At 36.7% G+C, this 27,755-nt stretch overlaps 1 pseudogene; it reads right to left on the bottom strand.

Moving 5' to 3' along the window:
- LOC149568510 (uncharacterized) overlaps positions 1 to 19,251 on the bottom strand; it is a 78,531-nt pseudogene extending 59,280 nt beyond the window's left edge.
- Positions 19,252 to 27,755: the final 8,504 nt, after the last annotated feature.

The following is a 27,755-nucleotide window of genomic DNA, read 5'->3' as shown; positions in this document are numbered from 1 at the left end:
ATAGCCAAAAAACACACAAATAGTACTTACACTTTGCAATTTTCCAAATTGAGATTTTTTCTTCTGTGGTTTTTCTCCTCTTGCATTCTCCATCTTGGTTTGAAGCTCATAAGCCTAAAGAGAATAATAGTATTAATTGGAAAGTATAGCTTACAAAATTTCACATGAACGGCTCCAAACCTATCTTTCCAACCTTCTCCTTGAGCTTTTTAGAGCCTTTTACAAGACATGCAAGCTCTTTTTCTTCATTTGTGACGACTTGGTCAAGTTCTTTTAGCCTATCTAGTTCACTATTTGATGCTTGTGTTGTAGACTTCAAAGAACCAAGTTGTTTCTCGATGTCAACATGTTGACCATTGAGTCCTTCTATTTGTAATCAGAACAATGGTAAGATAAGGTAAACCATTTCCATGGGTAAAAAAGTGGCAATGATGTCTACAAATAACAGATTGGAAATACTATTGTTCAGTTTCTAGACCTCCAAGCATGTCTTGGCTAATTCTAGTTCCAAATGTGACACGGTCTTCTCTGCTCCTTGATACTACTTAACAACAACACTTATCCTTTGTTGTATGTTTCTAATTTGTTCAACTAAGTTTTCAAGTTCCTTTTTATCGCTCGCAATAGCTTCCCTAGAAACACTAGAAGCTTTTATGGACATTCCCATTCTATCACCTTGTGGTTTTCCACCGCGACCACTCATTGTACTAGACTTCTCAAAAATTGCACCATCCAATGTGACCACATGTCTGAACTCTTTGTCTGGACCACAAGAAATTCGAGTGGCCTAATAGAACACAATAAATAAAATTAAAAAGATTACATAGACAAGTTTATGGAAATATACAAAATAGTTAAGAAAGAGGTGCTGAAAACAACATTTATTACCATCATTAGTAGATATATGAAATCAAAATATACATAATTTGGTAGTGGCATTGAAATGTGTGGACCTTAAAAAACTTTTTCTATAATAAATGTAAAACTAACCTCAATTTTATAACTAGTTGATCTTTTAAAACTAACCTCAATTTTATATGATTGACAACATATATCTATATGTGCAACCCACCCCTCAACATCCCATCATTCTACTGTATTATAGTGGTCTTCAATCATCCTTCAATGCACAATATATGCATCTCTATTCTCCTAGAAGTAAGCCTTTATATTATTCATTTATGCAGTCTAGAGGCCCATAAGCGTGCAACTTTAGGTTCATGGTATTTTAGAGATATCTCTATTATATCCATATTTTACAATATTTTAATACTTCATTGTTTGCAATTACTATTGATAAATATTAATCAAGATAACAATTCATAAATTTTAATATCATGTCAATTTTAAAAAAATTTAATCTAACAAAATCAGACTATTTATATATTTACTAAGCATAAGCAACAATATGTGTGTGTGTATTTAAGATTGTTAGCTCTGCAAAGATTTTATAGTTGTATGCATCTATAAGTCCGCTATAAAAAGAGCTTAAATAAAGAGGTGGATTTCACCTCTTTATTTAAGCTCTTTTTATCCACCTCTTTATTTAAGCTCTTTTTATAGCGGACTTATAAATGCATACATTTATACAAATGAAATCATTGCAGAGCTAAATTTGTTAGCTATAGTTATAGTTTATGGTTCATGTATTTATGTTGCCTACTATATATTTAAATTTTAAAATGATAGCTTCTTTTTCTCTAATAATATCTGTTGGTTCTATTTTAGTTTTTACTTTTGATATCACAACATTACAGTTTTGTCTTGCTGGTAATGTGTAACCCCTGATGCTATAATAATGAAGGGGAAAAAAGAATACTGTAACTTCTCTAGTTAGGTATCCAAGAAACATTCAAATGACATATGATCATATGAGGAAAAAGATACAAGTAAACCATATTGATATACCATCTTGAAGAGCAGCCATTACTTCTGGATCTTTGAAAGTAGCCATCATCTCTGATTCTTGTTTCAGAGGAAAGTGTTACATGTGTCCTATAATCCTAAATAAAGCAATTACACCATTTTCCCCTATTATTACATGCCCTTTTTCTAAAGGCGGGAAGGATAGGTCTATGATAATAGGAACAAGTGAAGCACAATGTTCCTAGGTAACAAAAGAAATCAACAATATGCAACAAGAGCATTGACTCAAATGTGCATAGAACCTAAGCTTTGTATATTGACAAGGCATATATCATCAACTAAGATAAAGAGAAATCATCCAAAATAAAAAGCCAGCAAGAACAACAAGAATTTCAACAACTTACATTCAAGATCTTGCTCATATCAGGCATTCCACTAGGCATTCCACCTGGCATTCCACCCGACATTCCACCTGGCATTCCACCCAGCTTTCCACCAGAGAAGCTACTAGACATTCCACTTGGGAAGCCCCTGACATTCCACCTAGAAAGCCCCCAGGCATTCCACTTGATTTCCTACCTGTTGAAGACTATTCTTGTTTCTTGGCTTGTTCATAGGCAACCTTAAAATGAATTAGGGCCATTATTAGCTATGTGCATTATGAAAGTTTAAAAAAAGGATAATAGTGCAGACTTTATAGCATATTACCTGAGCTTTAGCTTGACGAAATTGCCTATCATGTTCTTTCTTTCTATCATCCCTTTCCTTGCATAGTCGCTCATATTTTCTGTGACGTTCTTCAATTTTATGTGCATTTGGTGCAACCTATGTGTACATATCAAATGATCATCACCCACCATCTCTAAATGTTTGTTCCTATGGATATAGATTGTTCATTACCTTAACTAAAACAATTGCAAATGCCTTATCACCTTCTTTAAAACAATTGCAATTTCCTCATCATAGTCAAGACTTGATGCCAATGCAGATCCTTGGTAGCTTCTTCTCAGTTACCAAGCATTGCTCTTGCTATTCCTTGTGCTTTATGGCCTTTGGCAAAGTCTGGGTTAATCTATACTTGATAATTCCAAACAATAGTCATTTACAATTTTAAAGCAATTAAAACTAGACCAGTACAAAAAGAAATTGAACCATATATTAAGAATATGGAGTATGTAACTGTGAGAAATATAGATTAAAATCAAACTCACAACTTAAAACTGTAACCCTAACCCTAAAATTTTGCTCGGCACATGAAGGTGCCGAGTGCCAGTTTTACTCGGCACTAGCTTAGCACATGAAGGTGCTGAGTGAACTCGGCACAAGAGTAGCTCGGCACTTGCACAGGAAATGCTCAGCACCAAATGGATGCCGAGTGAGCTTGGCTCCAACTGGGAAGGAAGATGCCGAGTGTTCTATTTCAAACTTAAGAAATATAACTTAGAAAATATTTCAACGTGAATGCTTTCACCATTAAAACTAGAAAGCCAAATGCTTTAAGCTTTCAACCAAACTTGTTAAATCCAATGAATAGAAGATGAAGAACAATAGAGTAAGTATGTTGGCTTTCTTTCTATTCAATCTGAGATTTAAACTATTACAAAATTTGGGAGCATTCGGCTTCAGCCAGAAAAACCCTAAATTTATCCTAAAACTTCAAACGACTTCAATACTTCAAACTTTAAACTTGCAGCTCTAATGACTGCATATAAAAAATGCCTAGAGCAATCACTGCTTCACAGGTCAGATCCAATGAGCAATAAACTTATAGAATGATCAGAGAGAATACATGCAATTGCATTCACAAAATAAACAAACTTCTTTCTCTGCACTTTGACGACTGGATCTGCTAATCTTCTTCCACTGCTCTTCTCTGCAACTTCTTTCTGATCTGCTTGATCTGCAAAACTCTACTAAATGAATGCATAATATTCCTTTTTGTCACATTCCATTTTCCCTCTCAATGTTCAAATTCAAAATCTCACCTACCAAAATGAATGCCTGCCGTCCATGAATGCCTACGGTGACCTGGCAGGGTAGATGGGCGTGGGGCTCGAAGACAACCTGCAGACGTTGACGTTAATTTCCAACAGTAACCTGGACATACCAAAATAGAAAATGTATCATATTCTTATAAATAGAACTCTACTATTATAAACATTGGATTAGATTGTTTGAAGTAATAGAGCACATTCCCCTAGACTTTGATATGGTTTGCAGGAAAAACTGAGGAATGGTGAAGTGCATTGATGCCTTAACAAAGTGGTAGGATAAAAAATAAAATTCATAAGCCTTATTAAAAAGTTGTACAAACATTAATAGCAGCATTGGCATCCCAAATCGTTGCATTGGGCTTCCTCATCTTAACATATACACCAGCTATAAAATCATTATGTTGTCTCATACCAGTAACTTGTTCTCATACGATCTCTCACGCAGTCTAAGAATTATGCCAATATAGTAGACTAAAGAATTGCTAAATTAGCAGCTCTGCATTCACCTCGATTAGCATAGAGGATTGCAGATGTGGGACTGCACATAATGGCTTCTGTAAGATGGTTTATAGCCTCTTGCAAATCACCTGAGAAACTTCAAGATTAGAACAAATGCAAAAGGCAATCTATGTGATACCTTTCTAGAAATAATATATGACAACCACTCTAGGGATTCTATTAGCAAAGAGTTTATACCATTTGACATTGCCTCCATTTCTTTACCCTTGGCTACTTGGGTAGAAACTCATTGCTCTTTAGTTACTTCAATAGAGGGATCTCCCATCTGTTAGTAACTACATATGTTAATTAAAGAGTTGATGTTAACAACATCAATCTCGTAGAAGCTCCAAAAGTAATACTAAGTTGGACTTAGAATGTATAATGACATACATATTTTAGTTTTCAATGGAAAATATTATAAATCCAAGCCTTACTTTCTATGGGGGATCATTATCTGGTTCAACAACTCCTTCATTGTCAAGTTTAATGTCCGATTCAACAATCTCATCACCACTAACATTTTCTTCTGGCACTTTTGGTGTAGTGCTTGAAGTACCAAACTATTCATCTAGATATATATCATCATCACCTTCATCCTTGAAAGTACTTTTCTTGAGCACATTTTATAGAAATTCAGTTAAAACAAAACTACAAACATTTTGGATTCTCATGAACATTGTAATTCAGATCAGTATAGAACTCCATAGAAAGTGATAAAATTGATTCAACACACGCTTGCTTTGTTACAATTCCTACCTAAAACTCCTTGGAATAACAAATCTAGTGAGTTCATAAAGTTAAATATGGGAACCTATTTTTATTTATAAAACCAACTAATATAGCGCAAAATGAGCACAAGAAAACTTCAAAAGCACAAATACCAACAAAGATGTTTGGGACTCAATTTTGGAGTACAAACATATGATATTAAGATATTTTATAAACTGTAATTCTAATATAAACCTACCTACTAAACCATAATATTCTCTACATGTAAAAGTGATATACTTCTAGGCCCCAACCATAGATACCGATATTATACTGTAAGCCCTACAACATTGATAAACATATGTTATTCTATTAGATTTTGAAAAAGCATATGATAGGGTGGAGTACACTTTCTTGATGATGGTTTGGCTTTCCTAAGCAAACCTATAGGATGGTTAGTATCTTACTAAAAGATGCTTCTGCTCAAGTGGAAGCTAATGAGGTCTTATTAGAGGCTTTCCCCTTGGAAAGATCTATTAGATAAGGCTAACCCCTAGCTCCTGCTCTTTTTGTTACTACAGCTAATGTTGTACATCATCTCCTTAGGGATGATGTGAGATCTTCTAGAATCAAAAGTATTATGCAACCAAAATACAAAGACCTCCTAAATATCTAGGTTTTTGATGATATAGCCTTGCTTGTGTAGCTAGATGAAGAGACTATTAATAACTTGATTAATAAATTGGACCTCCTCTGTCTTGCCTCTAGTGCTAGAATATATAAGACATAATCTAATATGTTAGGTTAATGAGAAGGTCCCCCCAAGCTAGTGCAAAAAGTGTGATTTCTAATGTGTGGGCCTCATAAATAGATGAGATAATTGGAATTTTCATTTGCAGTTAACCAAAACTAAAAGGATATGTGGCTAGGGGTTAAGAATAATGTGGAGAAAAAACATGGAAGGTTGGAATAGGGAGTGTCTCTCTTTTATTCAAGGTCATCAAGAGATTTTATCATCCTTTAGTCTGTATTACACATATGTTTGGCTCTTTGGTAGTAGTCAGGTGAATGATATTCAGAAAAAAAATAAATTAGAAATTTCCTTTGGTTTAAAGGAAAAGGCAAAAAGAAAAAGGAAATCTGTGAAGTGGGATTAGTGTTGCATGGATAGAAGATTAGGGTGTCTAGGTCTTAAAGACCTAAGAAAGCAAGTAATTGCTTTTTCTGTTAAATGGATTATCAAAGTGCTTGATGGCAGTGAACCTTAGAAAGTGTTGATGAGAAATAAGATTGCTCTTGCCATTCCTAAGGGTGCAAAACACTAAAAACTTATCAAAGGTAGGGCATTACCCTATAGTTAGTCTTTCAATGATCTCCTTAACTATAGGTAGGTCATTACCCTAATTGGGTCCAAGGTCTTCAAAGTTTATAAAAAGCTTAAGAACTTATCAAAGATGAGGGGTCATTAATTGTAATTTCTTCCAAGACAAGGATAAAGTTTATGGGACAAGATCAATCAAGTGAAACCTCAAGTATAGGGGAAAAAACTTCCCCTACTGCAAGGTTGTTCTACTAAGAAGTGGGTCAAGATTGCTATTATTAAGTGGGTCTATGCTCAATTTGCAGGAAGACAGATTCTATCAGGCATATTTTCTTTGCTTGTTTATTTGTTAAGGAAAAAGTGGTACATGTTTTGCAATGGTTTTAATAGTTGGAACACTAATAATGACAATAGCTGGTTAGAAATGTTATTTGGTAATATTATAATCATGAAGAAGATTTACAAAATATTTTGGCTCTCTTTCTACTAGAAATTTTGCATCAAATATGGAAGGCTACAAATGGTGAGCTTTTTAATGGGTGAGGAGAATGCTTACTAAGTCATACAAAAGACTCATGTACTTTAATGTTGCTTCACAAGTAACTATGACAATGAAAATCTCCTATGTTAAGTTCCTGAAGCTGCTTGGAGATGGAATTGTAAAGGTTACAAGCGGGAGATGAGATATGATCATACATGATCATACAACAAACAAATGAATCCCACCTTCCATAATCAAACAATGGAATGCCAGAACCAATCCAATGAAAAAGAAATGGAAACAGAGGAAAAATCTAAGAAGGATATAAGAAGAAACATGGAAACAAGATCTTCCTCAACAGAAAAAGGTATTCTGATATTGAGGAAGTGCAATCTAATGAGAAGTTGTCAGTTGTTTACCCTCCTCATGGACATTAGATTTGGGAGGATTACAATTAAAGATAAAACTAAACTTTGATGGATAGTTTCAGATAGTTGGTGACGTTTTATTTTGTTGATTTGCTGTTATAGAAAGTTAGAGATGTTATTTATATATAGATCATGATGTAATCTATACTAACATATTTTGGTTTTTTTTGTGAGATATATCAGCTGATCTAGTCTCTTAACTTGATGAGCTTGATATTGTTATGGACTTCATCTATATCTAGTACAAAAAATTAAAAATCAGCATTGTTACTCAGATTTCTTCTTACAACTTAGCAAAAATACTACCTTTAAATAGCATATAGAACTTGTAAGTAAAAGATTCCCAGACATTTAGAGATGAGTGGATTGCTTCAAAACCAAATTCATCATTCTCAACACATAAATTACATATGTCATTCACTTTCAATAGAACCAAATTTAATCCCATAAGTACACTCCATTATAGGTCATTTCTACAAACTTATAAGACATAGACACTACATTAACAACTGGCAGGGGAGATGTGCATAAAAAGAAGTATTGACTAATAGGAGAAAAGAAAATGATCCTCATTCCCTTGTGGAATGCACAATAATTTTTTTCTAGTGGAATGTCAAAATATATTACAGTTCCAGGAAGCTTCATACATTCCATAACTATTGAGCCTATACATTACACAAGAATATAACCCAAGTAAGCTGGATAACAGATAAATCTAAGTTCAAAAAAATGAATTGATTGGCAAATCTCGGTTTTGAATTGGATTGTTTTTTATTCAATTGCATAAATATTTATTGAAATGGATTGACAAGTCTTGGTCTAAATGCTATAAACATCTTGTAACAAAATATTATGGCACTTCCCAATTTTGTCATTCACCCATATTATGCCTTTGTGTTCAATCACTCCATGGAACTTGGTTGAGATACTACTTAGCAACATAGTTAATAATTAAGAGCCATGTACAAATGGATATGTGATGCTTCCTCACTTTATAAGGGAATCTAGCGAAATGGTTCAATGTTGTAAACAACTGCTAGTAATTAAAGATTTCACCACAGATAGGAGTGACCCATGTCTAGGAATGCCTATGGGTAAAAGATAGCTAGTGCAAGCTATAAAGGATTAAAAAATACCATGGAACCAAGGCAATCAAAAAAAAAATGATAAAGGGTATACATGGAATCACAACTAAATGAAGAGATACACCTTTCTTGCGAGGACTTGTAGGAGAAATGCCAAGACAAAGTTATAGATTATAATGATGGACTGAATCAGAGAAATGAAAGGAATGTCAACCAAAGAAGAACAAAAATTGTGGGTATTCCAGTCCACCTTCAATCCATGGCATGATTTGAAAACCCTAATCAAAATAGATGGAACATTAATATCCAGTATAGCCACAAAAATTGGCACCGAAACAACCAGAAGAGATCCCAACATTAACAAAGCAAACCATCATCTCTACCCTTACCATATTTTGGCTCATCCACAATGACCATACACAATAGATTCCCAAGTCTTGAGGATCCCTCGGTCATATTTTTGTACACGTTTCTCATAAAAATGAAATAGGACACAAAATTGACCTTTTTCATTTTAACATATGAAGCCCGTGTTGGTCAAAATTTTTCCAACACGATCATGGATTTTTAAAAAAAAGATATTTTTCCTTGCATATTCTAACCAATCTAAAAAATTTTAATAGATGGTCTAAAATTTTGGTCTAAAAATGGGGTCATATGTACTAGTGCTATTAATTTAGTATCTAGTATTGCTTAATTTATCATGGATCATGTGTATTTTTCATGTTTATGGAATATCATTAATTATGATCATGTTTGTTATATTTGATTCAAATGCAACAATTTTTTAATAACATTTTAACAACCTTTATTATCAAATTTGGATGCAATGTTTAATTTGAAGTGCTATCATGACATAAACACACTTGTTAACCTCCTACACAAGGTTCACATAACCCCAAATCTGATTTTAAACTCCACCTTCAACCTTGAAACTAATTCTTGGCTTCAAATCTAATCTAAAGACACTTAAGGATTCCACTCCTCAAACATGGATTCTATTCTCAACCATGAACTCATTCCTAGACTCATAATATTTGATAACTAGCCCTTCACTTTGTGACTATCCTCATACTACAACTTTTCAATTTCAACATAACCTTAAAATATCCCAACTTAAGAGACTTGATTGGATCAAATTTTTTTAACTTGGTTCCCCAATACCATATCCATATGAATAAAATCTATACATTTCTCACATTGATCAGATTACCCATATTGATCCACTTAACAAAATTGGCTTCATTAATGCATGTTATAATTTCACACCTTATATAGGTGTTTCCAACCTTGTATGGTCATGCTCAAACCCCTAACTGACTCTTTGCACTCATCTCCACTTTGCAAGAAAAAGTTGCAAAATTTGCAGAAGTTGCAAAATTGTAATTTTGCAACCCTTGCAACATTTGCAATTTTGAGCAATTTCTTCTATAAATTTAAATTCTTAATTAGATGAGTTCACCAAAATTGGTAAGGGGTTATCAATAGCTCGCATGAGCTTCAAGTTACGACCCTCGAAAGATTGACCTTGAAACACACTTAGAGCACCTTGGAGTCTCCTCCGTACGGGGTGGCCACAAACGATGGATGGTCTCCACAGCTAGAACAAGGGTGTCACTAGGGTTCACCTACCCATTTGGAGCTAATGGCGATGACGATTCGATACCAAGATCAATGGTTTCAAAGTTACACTGTGGTGCACCTATGAATTCAAGCACACTGCGAGTTTTGGCATTTAGCGAGATCACTATGTCGAATCCAAACAGAATGTGATCTCTCAAAAATGAGATAGGTTATTTTAGACCTTGGAATCACCATCCTATAGCATTCAACATTTCACCAATAGCTCGCACGAGCTCTGAGTTACGACCCTTAGAAGATCGGCCTCAAAACACACTTAGAGCACCTTGGAGACTCCTCAGTACAGGGTGGCTGTGGACGATGGAGGGTCTCCGTACCTGAAAAAACATTTTACTAGGGTTCACCTACCCATCTAGAGCTAATGGTGCTGACGATTTGATGCCAAGATCAGTGATTTCAAAGTTATATTGTGTGCACCTATGAACTGAGGCACACTAAGAGTTTTGGCATCGAGTGAGATCGCTGTGCTGAATCCAAATGGAACGTGATCTCTCAAAAATGAGATATGTTATTTCAGGCCTCTACATCAATATTTTGTAGCATTTGATAGTTCATCAATAGCTCTCACAAGCTCTGAGTAATGACCCTTGGAAGATCAACCTTGAAACTCACTTAGAGCACCTTGGAGACTCCTTGGTACAGGGTGGCCGTGGACGATGGATGGTCTCCACGGTTGGAACAAGGGTGTCACTAGGGTTCACCTGCCCATTTGGAGCTAATGGCACTGATGATTTGATGCCAAGATTAGTGGTTTCAAAGTTATGCTGTGGTGCACCTATGAACTGAGACACACTATGAGTTTTGGCATTGATCGAGATCACTATGCCGAATCCAAATAGAACGTGATCTCTCAAAAATGAGATAGGTTATTTTAGGCCTTAGCATCACTTTCCTATAACATTTGATGGTTCATCGATATCCCTCATGAGCTTCGAGTTACGACCCTCAGAAGATCGACTTTGAAACACACTTAGAGCACCTTTGGAGACTCCTCGATATGGGGTGGCCACAGATGATGGATGGTCTCTGCAGCTGAAAAAAGGGTGTCACTAGGGTTCACCCACCCATATGGAGCTAATGGTGCTCAAGATTTGATGCCAAGATTAGTGGTTTTAAAGTTATGCTATGGTGCACCTATGAACTGAGGCACATTGTGAGTTTTGGCATTGAGCGAGATCGCTGTGCCGAATCCAAATGGAACATGATCTCTCAAAAATGAGATAGGTTATTTTAGGCCTCTGCAATACTGTCTTGTAGCATCCAATGATTCATTGATAGGCCTCATGAGCTCTGAGTTACGACCCTCAAAAGATTGACCTTGAAACACACTTAAAGCACCTTGGAGACTCCTCGGTACGGGGTGGCTGTGGATGATGGATGGTCTCCATGACTAGAACAAGGGTGTCACTAGGGTTCACCCACCCATCCAAAGTTAATGGGACTAATGATCTAATGCCAAGATCAATAGTTTCAAAGTTACATTGTGGTGCACCTATAAACTGAGGCACATTGCGAGTTTTGGCATCGAGCGAGATTGTTGCACCAAATCCAAACAGAATGTGATCTCTTGAAAATGAGATAGGTTATTTTAGGCCTCAGCATCACCATCTTGTAGCATTTGATAGTTCATTGATAGCCCTCATGAGCTCTGAGTTATGGCCCTTGGAAGATCGACCTTGAAATGCACTTAGAGCACCTTGGAGACTCCTCGGTATGGGGTGGCCATGAATGATGGATGGTCTTCATGGCCAGAATAATGGTGTCACTAGGGTTCACCCACCCATTTGAAGTTAATGGAACTGATGATTTGATGCCAATATCAGCAGTTTCAAAGTTATGTTGTGGTGCACCTATGAACTGAGGCACACTACAAGTTTTGGCATTGAGTGAGATCGTTGTGTCGAATCCAGATAGAATGTGATTTCTCAAAAATGAGATAGGTTATTTTAGGCTTTAGCATCACCATCCTACAACATTTGACATTTCATCAAAAGCCTTGACAAACTCCAAGTTACGACCCTCAGAAGATCGACCTCGAAACACACTTAGAGCACCTTGGAGACTCCTTGGTACAGGGTCGCCACAGATGATGGATGATCTACGTAGCCAGAAAAAGGGTTTCACTAGGGTTCACCCACTATCCAAAGCTAATGGTGCTGATGTATCGATACCAAGATCAATGGTTTCAAAGTTACACTATGGTGCACCTATGAATTGAGGTACACTTGGAGTTTTGGCATCGAGTGAGATTGCTGTGTCGAACCCAAATGGAATGTGATCTCTCAAAAATGAGATAGGTTATTTAAGGCCTCAGCATCACCATCCTGTAACATTCAAAATTTCATCAATATCCTTGACGAGCTCTTAGTTATGACCCTCAAAATATCAACCTCGAAACTCACTTAGAGCACCTTGGAAACTCCTCAGTACAAGGTGGCCGCGGATGATGGAGGGTCTCCATGGCCAGAAAAAGGGTGTCACTAGGGTTCACCCACCCATCTAGAGCTAATGGCACTAATAATTTGATGCCAAGATCAGTGGTTTCAAAGTTACACTGTGGTGCACCTATGAACTTAGGCACACTATGAGTTTTGGCATCGAGCGAGATCGTTGTGCCAAATCCAAATGGAATGTGATCTCTCAAAAATGAGATAGGTTATTTTAGGCCTCAGCATCACCATCCTATAGAATTTGACATTTCATTTATATCCCTCATGAGCTCCAAGTTACGACCCTCAGAAGATCGACCTCGAAATGCACTTAGAGTACCTCGAAGACTCCTCGGTATGGGGTGGCTACAGACAATGTATGGTCTTCATGGCCAGAACAAGGGTGTCACTAGGGGTAGTATTAAAAGAAAAAATATTACTTTTTACCTCTCTCAAGTTTTTGGCATTTGGCACAATGCAAGTGATGCAGCAGTTGAAGGAACTACCCACAAACTTGCAAATTCAAACACAATATGGACCCAAACCCCCTATTTTTCAATGGTGTTCCCAAAAGCACACAATGCCACCAAAGACTCCAAATTTGGATTTACCTTCACCAAGTGTTTCCTCCACCTCTACACACCTTAAAAAAATTCAACCAAAATTTTTTTAAGGTCTCCAAACCCAAAAATCTTCAGTAGATACAAAAAAGACCAGTTTTGCCCTTTACTAGGCTATTCTCTTCTTTGGATCAATAGACCCTATTTTCTTGATTTTTCTCAAAAATTTTCCAAAAAACCAAGAAAATAAATAGGCTTTTCAGATACCCTTTTCGAAGTTCTATAACATACTCAAAACTTAATATGGACTCCTTTGGAAAAATATGCCAAAAATCATGACTGTCACTATTTTTCAAGGGTAAAACATGAGGTTTTACAAAGAAACTATGAAAAATACTTATCCCAACTCCACCACATTCATAGATTCATCAAATTTTGTGCCTAATTAGACAAATCCATCATCAATTTCATCCTATGAGGACTTTTGATATGAAAACCCCAAATTCAAGCCTTAAAACCCTCAAAATCAAGGGTATCACCAATCTAGGTCAAGCACACACTTCCAAGATCTAAAACTCAGGATTCACCATCCACTCATCATGTCTTCAAAGAATATCAAATAAAAAATATTCCTTGTTAAGCCATATGTACGGTTGCATAACACCTAGCACTCATTTGGGTACCCAAATTAATCCTTCCAGCACTCAACTCTGCATTTCTTTCACAATAACCTACAAATATACACTTTTTTTGCATTTTCATAATTAGTTAGACATGTTAGGGAATTTAGGGTCCATCCCATGGGTTAGATGTACAAAACTAGGATGGTACCCTCATTTCCTATGGAAAAATCAAAGCAAAACTCACAGTTTCAGCGTGACAGCAGCAATAATAACTGTAATTTGATAAAAAAAACGTCTCAAGATGGATGTAAAACCACACAATATAAACCTATCAGCATAAAAGAAAGGTTACACCATCAAATATACTTCAAGTAAGCAAGAAAAACTCAGAAATCTTATTCAATTCTTGGTTGTCTGTACAATTCCTGTGCTTTTCCGTACATACCAATGTTTCTTCCTTTTCCATATGGCTGAGACATCTTAAATAAACCTTAGAATACCTGCCCAACTGACCAAGTTGGTTGGAAATGTTTATTTAATCAAACAAATAACAAGTTACTATTTTCCCTCCAAAACACTATGTAACCGTTTGGATTTAAAATTCAAATTGCAAACTATGGTTTCTATGCATTTTCTAACCTTCTAACTTATGCTACTGACTTGGAATTGGTCCTATGACCTTATTAAATTCCTAAAACAAGAAACTACTCCCAACTATCACTTATGGCTCATTTGGCCATTTTATTACATTATGTTGCCCATAGGGCTTTGTCAGGACCTTTGAGCTTCAATGCACTTTGTCCATTACAATATACCATTATTGGCCTTAGAATGTTCCAATTAATCTTTAAAGAGGTCCTTTCTCCATTGTATTTATCTGGTACCAAGGTCTTCTTCATTGTCTTGATAGGTGCTCCTGCACCAGCAAGTTTGGTGTTAATATGTATTAAAATCATCATTTTTTAGGTCCCACCACATAAATTGCATTAAGTAAAATCATCTTTGTTTCTTACATTAAATCAACAAGTTCACATTTATAATGTATCAAGTGTTTCATAATTATTAAATCAATACACAACTACCAAAAATCGTCGTCATAAATATTAGTGTCAAAAATTGTAGTATCAATAAAAGTATTGTAAAAATCGTAGTGTCAAAAATAGAATAGATTTTTCTTCATTTTGCTCCTTATTTAGCTTTTTATCTTCATGCTTGGCTACTCTTATTGATGTACCTACATTCCAATATCATAAAAAATGTTATTAACTTATTGTATTAAACAAGATAAACATCAGTTCACTAAATCATTATGAAGAAAATAACATAAGAAGTAAATATACCTAGTCGAGTGTTCTAGTAGGGTCCTCTCTCTGTTTTAAGGTCTCCAATAGGGCTTCATGATCAGCATTAGTAATAGTAAAAAGTTCTTTTAACTTTTGGTCTTCCTTGATGCTTCAACAACTTTACATTTGTTTCTATAATAAGATGTGAATATAGGAGAATTATTTTATGCTTCTGATAGTCTTCAAATGTAGGAATTTCATTCCTTCTAAGCATGTATATCTGTAACCATGTTCTAGTGACAACTACTAAACTAGTAGGATATGTGAATCCATCATCGTCTGTGATTAGTTGTGCAAGCTTTTGTTTACCTCTTATACAACATGCTAACCAATAATCAGATTTCTCATCATTCCCCTATGGTTCAACCAATGCAAAGACATGTCCTGGTTGAAGAAGATATGATAGATGGTTATGCTAAAGTAAACTTTCCATGTCATCATTTTTGATAGAGGGTATGATAGAAAATGGAGTAAGATAATGTGGAGCCCATGTGTCTACCCACTCACTCAACTCACAGTGATCCCAATCACAATGAAAACAACTAGGACAAAAGCAAGCTAGCTGTCATGTCCAAATGGTCCATGTACTAGAATTGGAGCTTCGGAATGAATGCATTTTTGACGAGTCTCTCACTATAGCACAATCTGATCTATCACCTATGGACCCTTCCTCAACTAACCAAAAGAACTTGCGTACCACTAAATCAAGAGTTCCCCCCTATGATAATGCTCAACTACACTAATCAACAATGCTATGAGCATCAAGAAGCTTTGCTATTGAAATCTTCAATTGCTTCTTAGCTAGAGCTCTCTTCACACATGCCCTTGCTCCATCATGTTCCCCTTTCCCATGGACGAACTCAAAAAATCTCCAAATATGAGGCACCCCCCTCTCTACATGCATCTTACACAATCAATAAAACATGCGAGCATTCTTGAATTGACCTATACAGTTATTTGACCAAATGATATGTCTATCCATAGCAATTGCATGCTCTTGTAAGAACTAAAAATAATTCTTGAAACAATGTTGCACAAACTCATGATAGTGAGATCTATCATCACTCATATAAAAAATGATACTCTCTAATAATCTTCCAATTATCTTCCACACTATAAGAGGCATGTCTATATGTTATGTGGATGAAAATGGAAATCTAATTGGAGTTGTAATATTGAGATTGTGTCTCATTTTGAGGTTGCAATGTGTAGTTCTCAGCAAAGTCAAGAACTGATATAATAGTGCCAATGGGAAAAGTCTCCTTACACATTCTAGATTTTTTATCCAACCATTGAGACTTGTGACTATGTCTTGCATACTTGTAGAAAATATTTGCCTTGAAGTCTAAAATAAAACTAGCCACATTGATTTCTTTTGCAACCAATTCACATCTAGAGCCCTCACCCCCACTCTTCAATGTGTATTTCACCATTTCATATACCTTTTTTTTACTATTGTCTTTTCAGGATCTTGTTTGTACCCCACATGGAAACATGTGTCAAACTTGGATAAGCCACCACATTCTGAACACTTCTCATTTAAGCAAGGATTTCTATAAAAGAAACAACCATAAACTCTATAACATAAAAATTGATCTAGCAAGTCTCTTGATGATTTTGGAAGCCCACTAGCACCACAATTCTCCAACATTTCTTTACCATGCAAAGTAGAATAGATGGAGCAAAATAGTTCATGGTGCATAGAAAACTCAACATGATATTTGCAACAACATGTATTTTGAATTTTAAGTGGCACACAATAAAATGGCTTCAAAGATTCAAAAGCCCTTTGTGATATATGAAGACTTGGATGACGCTCTCTAAATTGTTTGAACAACATAGTTTGAATTACCTCCAAATAGTGTTTAGGATGTGGCATGTGGTCTCTAATGTCAATTCTCAACTTTAACACATCTTTATCATTGGGTGATACTTGTCAGCTAGAGTGCCAAAATTGTGTAATTTCTTCCTTCATATCAATAGATAGCTTCTTATCAAAATGTGGAAGTCTCCCACCAAAAGCCCATGTTTCATTTTGAAGAGGATCATCAATTCTCTCTCATCTACTAAGTGCTCTTCTCAAAGTAGTATGATTTAGGTTCAAGTCAATACAAGTTTGTCTCATATATCTACCCTTTCTCAAATGATGACTTACTAAAGAGGTTGTAATAACCCTTCAAGCAGCTCTCTTATCCTTCTCCCTACTATTTTTCTCAATGCTATTGAGAGCACTAAAAAGATTCTTCACAATAATGGCATTTCTTTCCAATTTTTTATTGACACGAATCTTCAATTTGGAAAGCATAGGTCTCATCTTTTGCACCTTTAATAAGTGCATAAAAAGATGACATTTCTCCACCATTGTCTTGTTGCTGAAAAGTGTCTTATATAGTCTTGAAGCCCATAACTGAATGGTTCTTTCTGATTTCTTTCCCTTCCAAATTGGTAATAATCATTTCACCAATTTCAATTATCCATTTTTGTGTTCTAGAACCTTCATGTTGATTATAATTAGGAGATATGTAAGGTTCCTATTCATTTTCATGTTTGGCATGGCCAATCATGCAATTTACATTATGACCTGGTAGCATTTCATCCTCCAAAATTTTATTCTCTAAATTTTCATTCTTTACATTATCATTTTCAATTGGTATATTTTCATTCACCAATTGCACATATTCATTATCTCACTCTATGATTTCACTTTCGACTAATTCATCGTAAACTTCACTCACATTTAACATACCTTGTCTTTTCCTTTAGTGATTTACTTTGTCCCTTTCCCTATATGATGCAGTGTTGTCATTGGATACCTTCCTTTTACGTTTAGACTTTTGATGACTATTGCTCCCCATTCAGATGACAATATTGGACACCTAATGATATATTAACAAACTTTTTTTGATTGTTTGGGCCCCAAAACGTGACTTTTCCCAAAACTCGTGAAAATGGCCCACAAAAAGCAATGCTGTAGAGTTTGCAGTCACAGGGAATATTTTTGGAAAATCATGCCAGTATAATTGGGTATCTGATCTGAGATCAGATATCTAATATTCATGCCAAATTTTTAGAGGGAAATAAGGTTAAGATTAAGATTATAATGTATAATGAGTTATGAGTTATAATGTATAATGTATAATGAGTTATGTATTATATATTATTATGACCTATTATTATTAAATATAATAATGTAATATATTATATATGTTATTAATATATTATTATTATTATTAAATATAACAACATATAATATTATTGGCTTTTTTAGATTATGGTAAAAGTAGGTTTTGAAGGGACCCCGAAACCCTTTGACAACTAGAGAAAAGATATAGCAATAAAACCACCAAGAAAGAAGTCCTGAAACCAACAACAAAATCAGGTTTTACAGGGACCTGAAACCACAAACATAGTCCAAAAAAAGAGAACCCAAGTTTTACAGGGACTTGGAACCACTAACATAGTTTAGACCAAAAATCAGTAAACAGGACCAAAAACTAGTACCAAGTACCACATCTAGAAAATAGGACCAGAACAGGACAAAACCAAAGAACAAAAACCCAAGGAAACTATTGCAGGACCAGAATAGGACAAAACCAAAGAACAAAAACCCAAGGCAACTATTGTAGCTACGTAATAATCTTGATAGCCTCTTTACCAATCACAATAGTATCCTAGATGGAATCAACAGCCGAAGCAACAACATCTTTCAGGGCTTTCTTCCTCAAGATTTGCCTTGTTCTTTTGCTTGGACCCTCAAGAGATATAATTTCTTCATTGACTCTTTTGTCAAGGCTTGCAACACTAGCATAGATACTAGATGTGACCTGTTCCATCCTTGTTCCACTTTCCTTGATAAGAATTCTAAGATTTTTCTCATAGTTTTTGAGTTTATTAGGGATATCTCCCATTTGCTCTTCCAAATGACTTATTTTGGCATGGTCAGTATCCTGGATGTGTTGCAGAGTTTCCACTTTCTTCTTTAGCCCCATCAATTCATTATAAATCCAAGAATCAACAAGGAGAATGGAGTCAACTTTGAGCTTGGAAAAATGTAGGAAGGAGAGCTTGGTTTCCCTCTACGGAGAATCAATGGTACCATCTGAAAACTCATGAGGAGGGGAGCCAACCATATCTACATGTTCCTCCCTATCCCTCTGTTCCTCCTCCCTATTCTCAATAGGATTCTCATTCTGAACAAGGTCCTCCTTGTCATGACCTCTAGTCTCTGTAGTAGGTAAGGTAGGTTTAACCATTTGATCCTCCTCTCTCATCTCAATAGGATTCACAATAAGAATATCTTTGTCTTTAACCCCTCCACCAGAAACAGTCTGAATGTCCTCCTTCTCAGGGTTGCTCTATTCTAAATTTCCTTTACTTATGTCTTTCCCATTCACTTTCTCAATTTTTCCTTTGGTCTCCAGATATCCTTCCAAATTTGAGCTAAAATCCCCAACATCTGTACCATCCTCTTCCTCAAAGATATTATTATTATTATTATTATTATGACCTATGATCCATTTGGTTGGTTCTGCAATGCATCGAGAGGGGTCATAGGTTAACTTATGACCCCTCTCGACGTATTGGAGCCAACCACATGCCCAATGCAATTCATGACAACCTATGTCCCTAGGGGCCCTAGTGCCCCTAGAGATGCACATGATTGATTTGAATGCAATGAGAGGGGTCTTAGGTTAACCTATGACCCCTATCGACACATTTCATGACAACCTATGTCCCTAGGGGCCCTAGGACCCCTAGGGACGCAAGTGGTTGGTTCCAATGCATCAAGAGGGGTCATAGGTTAACCTATGATCCCTCTCGATGCAATTCATGACAACCTATGTTCCTAGGGGCCCTAGGACCCCGAAGATGCATGCGGCTGGTTCTAATGCTTCGAGAGGGGTCATAAGTTAACCTATGACCCCTATCAATGCATTTCATCACAATGTATGTCCCTAGGGGACCTAGGACCCCTAGGGATGCATGTGGTTGGTTCCGATGCATTAAGAGGGGTCATAGGTGAACCTATAACCCCTATCAACGTATTTCATGACAATGTATGTCCCTAGGGGCCCTAGGACCCATAGGGATGCATTTGGTTGGTTCTAATGCATCAAGAGGGGTCATAGGTTAACCTATGACCCCTCTGAAAACATTTCATGACAACCTATGTCCCTAGGGGCCCTAGGACTCCTAGGGATGCATGTGGTTGGTTCTAATGCGTCAAGAGGCATCATAGGTTAACCTATGACCCCTATCGATACATTTCATGACAATGTATGTCCCTAGGGGCCCTAGGACCCCTAGGGATGCATTTGATTGGTTATAATGCATCGATCCTATGACCCCTCTCGACACATTTCATGAACACGTATGTCTATAGGGGCCCTAGGACCCCTACGGATGCATGTGGTTGGTTCTAATGTGTCGAGAGGCATCAAGGTTTACCTATGACCCCTCTCGATGCATTTCATAACAACTTATGTCCCTAGGGATGCATGTGGTTAGTTCTAATGTATTGAAAGGTGTCATAGGTTAACCTATGACCCCTCTCGATGTAATTCATGACAACTTATGTCCCCAGGGGCTCTAGGACCCCTAGGGACACATGTGATTGGTTCCAATGTGTCAAGAGGGGTCAGAGGTTAACCTATGACCCCTATCGACACATTTTATGACAACCTATGTCCCTAAGGGCCCTAGGACCCCTAGGGATGCATGTGGTTGGTTCCAATGCATCAAGCGACACAATTTATGACAACCTATGTCCCTAGGGGCCCTAGGACCTCTAGGGACACATGTGGTTGGTTCTAATACTTTGAGAGGGGTAATAGGTTAGCCTATGACCCCTATCGACACATTTTGTGACAACGTATATCCCTAGGGGCCCTAGGACCCCTAGGGAGGCATGTGGCTGGTTCTAATGCATCAAGAGGGGTCATAGGTTAACCTATGAACCCTATTGATGCATTTCATAACAATGTTTGTCCCTAGGGGGCCTAAGACCCCTAGGGATGCATTTGGTTGGTTCTAATGTGTTAGGAGGGGTCATAGGTTAACCTATGACCCCTCTCAATGCATTTTACAGCAACCTATGTCCCTAGGGGCCCTAGGACCCCTAGGGATGCATTTGGTTGGTTATAACATATCAAGAGGGGTCATAGGTTAACCTATGATCCCTATCAGCATATTTCATGACAATGTATGTCTCTAAAGGCCCTATGACCCCTAAGGATGCATTTGGTTGGTTATAATGCATCTAGAGGGGCCATAGGTTAACCTATGACCCATCTCGATGCATTTCATGACAATGTATGTCCCTAGGGGCCCTAAGACCCCTAGGGACACATGTGGTTGGTTCTAATTCATTGAGAGGTGTCATAGGTTAACTTATGATCCCTCTGAATGCATTTCATGACAACGTATGTCCCTAGTGGCCCTAGGAACCCTAGGGACGCATGTGGTTGGTTCTAATGCATCAAGAGGCATCATAGGTTAACCTATGACCCCTCTCGATGCAATTCATGACAACCTATGTCCCTAGGGGCCCTAGGACCCCTAGGGATGTATGTGGTTGGTTACAATGTTGTGAGAGGAGTCATAGGTTAACCTATGACCCCTATTGATGCATTTCATGACAATGTATGTCTCTAGGGGCCTCAGGACCCCTAGGGATGCATTTGGTTGGTTCCAATGCATTAATAGGGGTCATAGGTTAACCTATGACCTTTATCAATGCATTTCATGAAAATGTATGTCCTTAGGGGCCCTAGGACACCTAGGGATGCATTTGGTTGGTTTTAATGCATCAAGAGGGGTCATAGGTTAACCTATGACCCCTCTCGATGTATTTCATGACAACCTATATCTCTAGGGGTCCTAAGGCCCTAAGGGACACATTTGGTTGGCTCTAATGCATCAAGAGGGGTCATAAGTTATCGACGCATTTCATGAAAATTTATGTCCCTAGGGGCTGTAGGACCCCTAGGGATGCATTTGGTTGGTTCTAATGCATCAAGAATGCATTTCATGACAAATTATGTCTCTAGGGGCCCTAGGACTCCTAGGGACACATGTGGTTGGTTTCAATGTGTCAAGAGGCATCATAGGTTAACCTATGACTCCTATTAGCACATTTCATGACAATGTATGTCCCTAGGGACACATTTGGTTGGTTATAATGTGTTGAGAGGGGCCATAGGTTAACCTAAGACCCCTCTCAATGCAATTCATGACAACCTATGTCCCTAGGGGCCCTAGGACCTGTAGTGATGCATATGATTGGTTCTAATGCATTGACATGGGTCATAGGTTAACCTATGACCCTTATCGATACATTTCATGATAACCTGTGTCCCTAGCAGCCCTAGGACCCCTAGAGATGCATGTGGTTAGTTCCAATGCATTGAGAGGTGTGATAGGTAATCCTATGACCCTTCTCAATGCATTTAATAACAACTTATGTCCATAGGGACCCTGGGACCCCTAGGGATGCATGTGGTTGGTTCTAATGTATCAAGAGGCATCATAGGTTAATCTATGACCCCTCTTGACACAATTCATGATAACTTATGTCCATAGGGGCCCTAGGACCCCTAGGGATGCATGTGGTTTGTTCCAATTTGTCGAGCGGGGTGATAGGTTGACCTATGACCCTTATCAATGCATTTCATGACAACCTATGTCCCTAGGGGCCCCAGGACCCCTAGGGATGCATTTGGTTGGTTCCAATGCATCAAGAGGGGTCATAGATTAACCCATGACCCCTGTTAATGCATTTCATAACAATGTATGTCCCTAGGGGCCCTAGGACCCCTAGGGACACATTTGGTTGGTTCTAATGCATCAAGTTCTTGACATTTTTCACTCATGACATTTTTCATGACAACCTATGTCCCTAGGGGTCCTAGGGACCCTAGAGATGCATTTGGTTGATTCCAATGCATCAAGAGTAGTCATAGGTTAGCCTATGACCCTTATCAATGCATTTCATGACAATGTATGTCCCTAGGGGCCCTAGGACCCCTAGGGACCTATTTGGTTGGTTATAATGGATCGAGAGGGTCATAGGTTAACCTATGACCCCTTTCAACACATTTTATGACAACGTATGTCCCTAGGGGCCCTAAGACCCCTAGGGATGCATTTGGTTGGTTATAATGTGTTGAGAGGGGTCATAGCTTAACCTATGACCCCTCTTGATGCATTTCATGACAATGTATGTCCCTAGGGGCCCTAGGACCCTTAGGGACACATGTGGTTGGTTCTAATGTGTTGAGAGGCATCATAGGTTAACCTATGACCCCTCTTGATGCAATTCATGACAACCTATGTCCCTAGGGGCCCTAGGACCCCTAGTGATGCATGTGGTTGGTTTCAATGCATTGAGAGGGGTCATAGGTTAACCTATGACCCCAATCAATGTGTTTCATGACAACCTATGTCCTTTGGTGCCCTAGGACCCCTAGGGACGCATGTGGTTGGTTCCAATGCTTCAAGAGTGGTCATAGATTAACCTATGATCCCTCTCGATGCATTTCATTACAACATATGTCCCTAGGGCCCTTAGGACCCCTAAGGACACATGTGGTTGGTTCTAATGCTTCGAGAGGGGTCATAGGTTGATGCATTTTGTGACAATGTATATCCCTAGGGGCCCTAGGACCCCTAGGGACGCATGTGGTTGTTTCCAATGCATCGAGAGTGGTCATAGGTTAAACTATGACCCCTCTCAATGCATTTCATGACAACCTATGTCCCTAAGGGTCCTAGGGCCCCTAGGGATGCATTTGGTTGGTTTCAATGCATCTAGAGGGGTCATATGTTAACCCCTATCAACACATTTCATGACAATGTATTCCCCTAGGGGCTCTAAGACTCCTAGGGATGCATTTGGTTGGTTATAATGCGTTGAGAGGGGTCATAGGTTAACCTATGACCCCTCTCAATGCATTTCATGAGAATGTATGTCCCTAGGGGCCCTAGGATCCTTGGGGAGCCATTGGCAATGCATCGAAAGGGGTCATAGGTTGACCTATGACCCCTTTCGATGCATTTTATGACAATATTATATTTAATAATAATATAATACTATATGTTTTAATATAATAATAATAATATATTAGATTATATAACAATAATAATCATATATGTTACTAGATTATAGATTTAATAATAATAACCATATATATTATTATATATAATAATACTCATATAATATTACTATATATATATATATTTAATAATAATAATATTTATCATATATATATTACTATATTATACTTATAACTATATTATATTTAATAATAATAATCATACATATTACTATATATAATAATAATAATATATAATAATAATAGTTAATAATAATAATCATAATCATATGTGATAATAATATCAATATCCACACTTCCCCCTAATAAATTTCCCTCTAAAACCCTCTAAAGTTTCCCTCTCAAATTTCTCTCCAAAATTGCAATTGGAAAATTTCTTTCCTCCCAAATTTTGCTCCCTCCAAAATTGCAATTGGAAAATCTTTCGTCTCAAATTTCCCTCCAAAATTGCAATTGAAAAATCATGCAGTGATCGAATACCCAATTTGATTTCAGGTATCTGATTGCATATCGAATACCCAATTTGATTTCAGGTATCCAATTAGGCTCGGTATGTACCAAGCCTATTTGGTCAACCCAAAAAATGTGTTTGAGAAGGGTTTCACTAACACTCAGACTTCGGGTAGCCATCTAACAATGTTATTTTCATCAAAATTGAATGAAATGAAAAGGATTTTTTTATAGCATTCTTGAGATTCCATTGATATAATTGCTATCAAATTCTGAGTTCGATAAGTATTTATTAGTTAATTTTCAATGAAGATGGTTGTAAAGTGATGATTGACATACTGATTGAAAAATAGCTATGACTTTCAAATGGTGTAACATTTTTTAAATCCAAAAGTTGTGTCACATTCTATGCTTCATCTAGTATAAGGAAAAAAAAATTAATTTGGTAAAGTTTTCTATTAGCTAAGGTGGTCAGACACGGGAGGTTTTTTTTTTTGAAAAAGTTTTAGTAGAAAATTCATATTTAATTATTTATTTGGAATAAAAATACCAAAAAATATGCATCACATCCGGGCATGAGTCTACTTTTTATATCTATAATTATATTAAAAAAATATTATCATTTGATTTTGATTAAGGTGGTCAGATATACACCTACTTTTTATTTTCGCCCTGAAATTTTCATAGTACTACATTAAAATCAAGACTTTTGACTAATCAAATTTTTTTCTCTAGATAAGGCCTAGTAGTTTAGAAACTGCATTCAATTTCTTACAGATTATTTTCTTACAACTTTTTGATATAAAGTTTAGAAACACTTTAAAATTATGTGTCGAGTTGACATAATCCTGATTTGCTAGTTTTTCACTGCCACTTAAGGCCATAGTTTGGTTGACCATGATCCTACACATACCCTTTTAGCCATCACCTCTTTAATGACATTAATTTCATTCATAACCAAATTATCGAAGGCAATGGAAGCTTCCTCTTTATCCTTAACCTTACCAACATTGTCAAGAGCTTCCTAGTTAGGAATGGAAGAAATATCTTCCTTTTCCTTCACATTATTTTCTACAAGATCATCTTCAAAATATGATACCTAGTACCCAACAATGTTGTAAATAGGAGAATCTACCCTCTCCATACTTTTATCTTTAGCAATATTCCTAGCCTACTTTTCATTTCTCTCTTCTTTAGAGGTCTTCCTGTTAGTGGGAGAAATGAAGGGGTTTTCAATTCTCTTGGTAGGAGGAGAATTATCAAAATTTTCCCTTGTTTCCATTCCCTAACCTTCTTCACCTCACAAATCTTTCAAAGACTATCCTTTTGAGTGTCCATAGACTCTTCCTCGTCACCCATTTCCTTTTAGAATCATTTCTCTCCACGTCTTTTTTTCATGCTGGTAGAGGATTTGTTTTAACTCCATGACACACTTTCAAATTTCAAACTAGAGCTTATGGCAAGGGTTTTGTCTTTACAATGCTCAACAAAGAGAGGAATGAGGCCTTCATAAAGGATACTGGGAAGCTTTCTTCTTGTGACTAGAAATCCTCCTATTCAAGGAATGCATAATGTAATAGGGATATGAAATTCTATCCCTATACTGGAAATGATTCAAGACCACAAAATTAAAACAATGCACCATCTTTTTCTTGCCATCTAGGGTGAAGTAAGCCCTCGCACTAAAAATTAGTACAAAATGCCATAAGGGTTTGATTTTATTATTAGAAAAGGAACTACCACCTTAACTAGAGTTTTTTTCTCCATTTTATCCTTTGGGAATTTCTTTAGCATCTCATCCATAGTTTTCATTTCCTTAAACAAAATTGTTCCATCATTCGACAATCCCATGATTTCAGAGATAATCTTAGTGTTGAGGGAAAGATACCCCATACATTGTAACATTATACTCCTTTTATCCATGAAAAACTCGATTGTTTCTTATGGTTGAAATCCATAAAGACATTATACATATGGAGTCACTCCACCTTTACTAATTGCTACTAGATCTATGGATCATCCCTCCATTTATTATCGCTACTAGGCTCTACCTTTTAGGCTCAGCACCCATTATGTTACCAATAGTCTTTTTACCTTCACGAATGAAATGAATCTATAAACTATTGAGGCTAAGGATAAGAATAACCAAAATAACCCATAAAGTGTGCCTATAATCACTTTTTTTAGTACTCTACATATGCCACAATAAATTATAATTATTAATGTACATAATTAAGGTAAACATCATGTTTGACTAAATTTTTGATGAGGCAATATGACTTGTCTATATATATATTTCCTTTTACGACATAATCTTTCATTAGATTATCTTGCCATGACATCTTTCCTTAAACCCATACTCCCAAGTTGGCAATGTGATCTACATAGAGAAATAATTACTTTCTCAAATGTATTTTAAATTGATCTAGCATCTTTAATAATCACTGCAATTATCCACATGGGTTGGGTTCCCCATTGAGGCAATTGATTATATTTTCTAAGTCACCTTTGACCCAAATATAGTTGCATTTCATAGCTTTGAAAAGTGTGATAATGAGGAAGGCTCCACTAGCCTCAGTCACATGGCTAGTTTGGGTGCCAAGTGGACAAGCCCCAACATCAATGTAGTTACCATTGGAGTTTGTAACTATTACACCCCTACAAGGTCCTTATTTTTCTCTTGCCAAAGAGAATTTTCCCTTGATCATGATCATTGAGATTATTCTCAATAGTTGAGAGGGATGCAAAATTATTACACATTTCCATAGATATTTCCTCCTCTTTGTTGATTATGCCTCTAATGGTATTGAGATCTAAAATGCTATTGGCAACCCTATGTCTTAGGGTAGTGGCATGGAAATATTTAGTATTATTATCACCCTCAACCAACCAAGTAGACTGAGATCTTTGTTTCCAAAACATTCCTGCCTATCAATAATGTCATCATATTTGACCAAGAGATCATTTTCTTTATCAAAGAGGTCAAGGGAGTATCCTTCCTCCTGGATCTTGTCTTGACATTACTTTAAGTTTTACTAGATATCCTTTTTTTTCTTTTCAAAAATGTCACCAAAGATGGCTTTATTCCATACTCTGACACACTTCTTCACATTACTAAGTTTCTTAGCCACTCTAAATATGGCAGTGCCTTCAACTTTGAAATCCCACCATTCTTTAAAAGATATTCAAAATTGGGATGAGTCATCCACAAT

The sequence above is a fragment of the Cupressus sempervirens genome, chromosome 3 (assembly GCF_028749045.1).
Source record: "Cupressus sempervirens isolate cs-2001-9-10 chromosome 3, ASM2874904v1, whole genome shotgun sequence".
Classification (NCBI taxonomy): domain Eukaryota; kingdom Viridiplantae; phylum Streptophyta; class Pinopsida; order Cupressales; family Cupressaceae; genus Cupressus; species Cupressus sempervirens.
The sequence above is the reverse complement of the archived record's forward strand: the minus strand, read 5'-3'. Positions and strand labels throughout refer to the sequence as shown.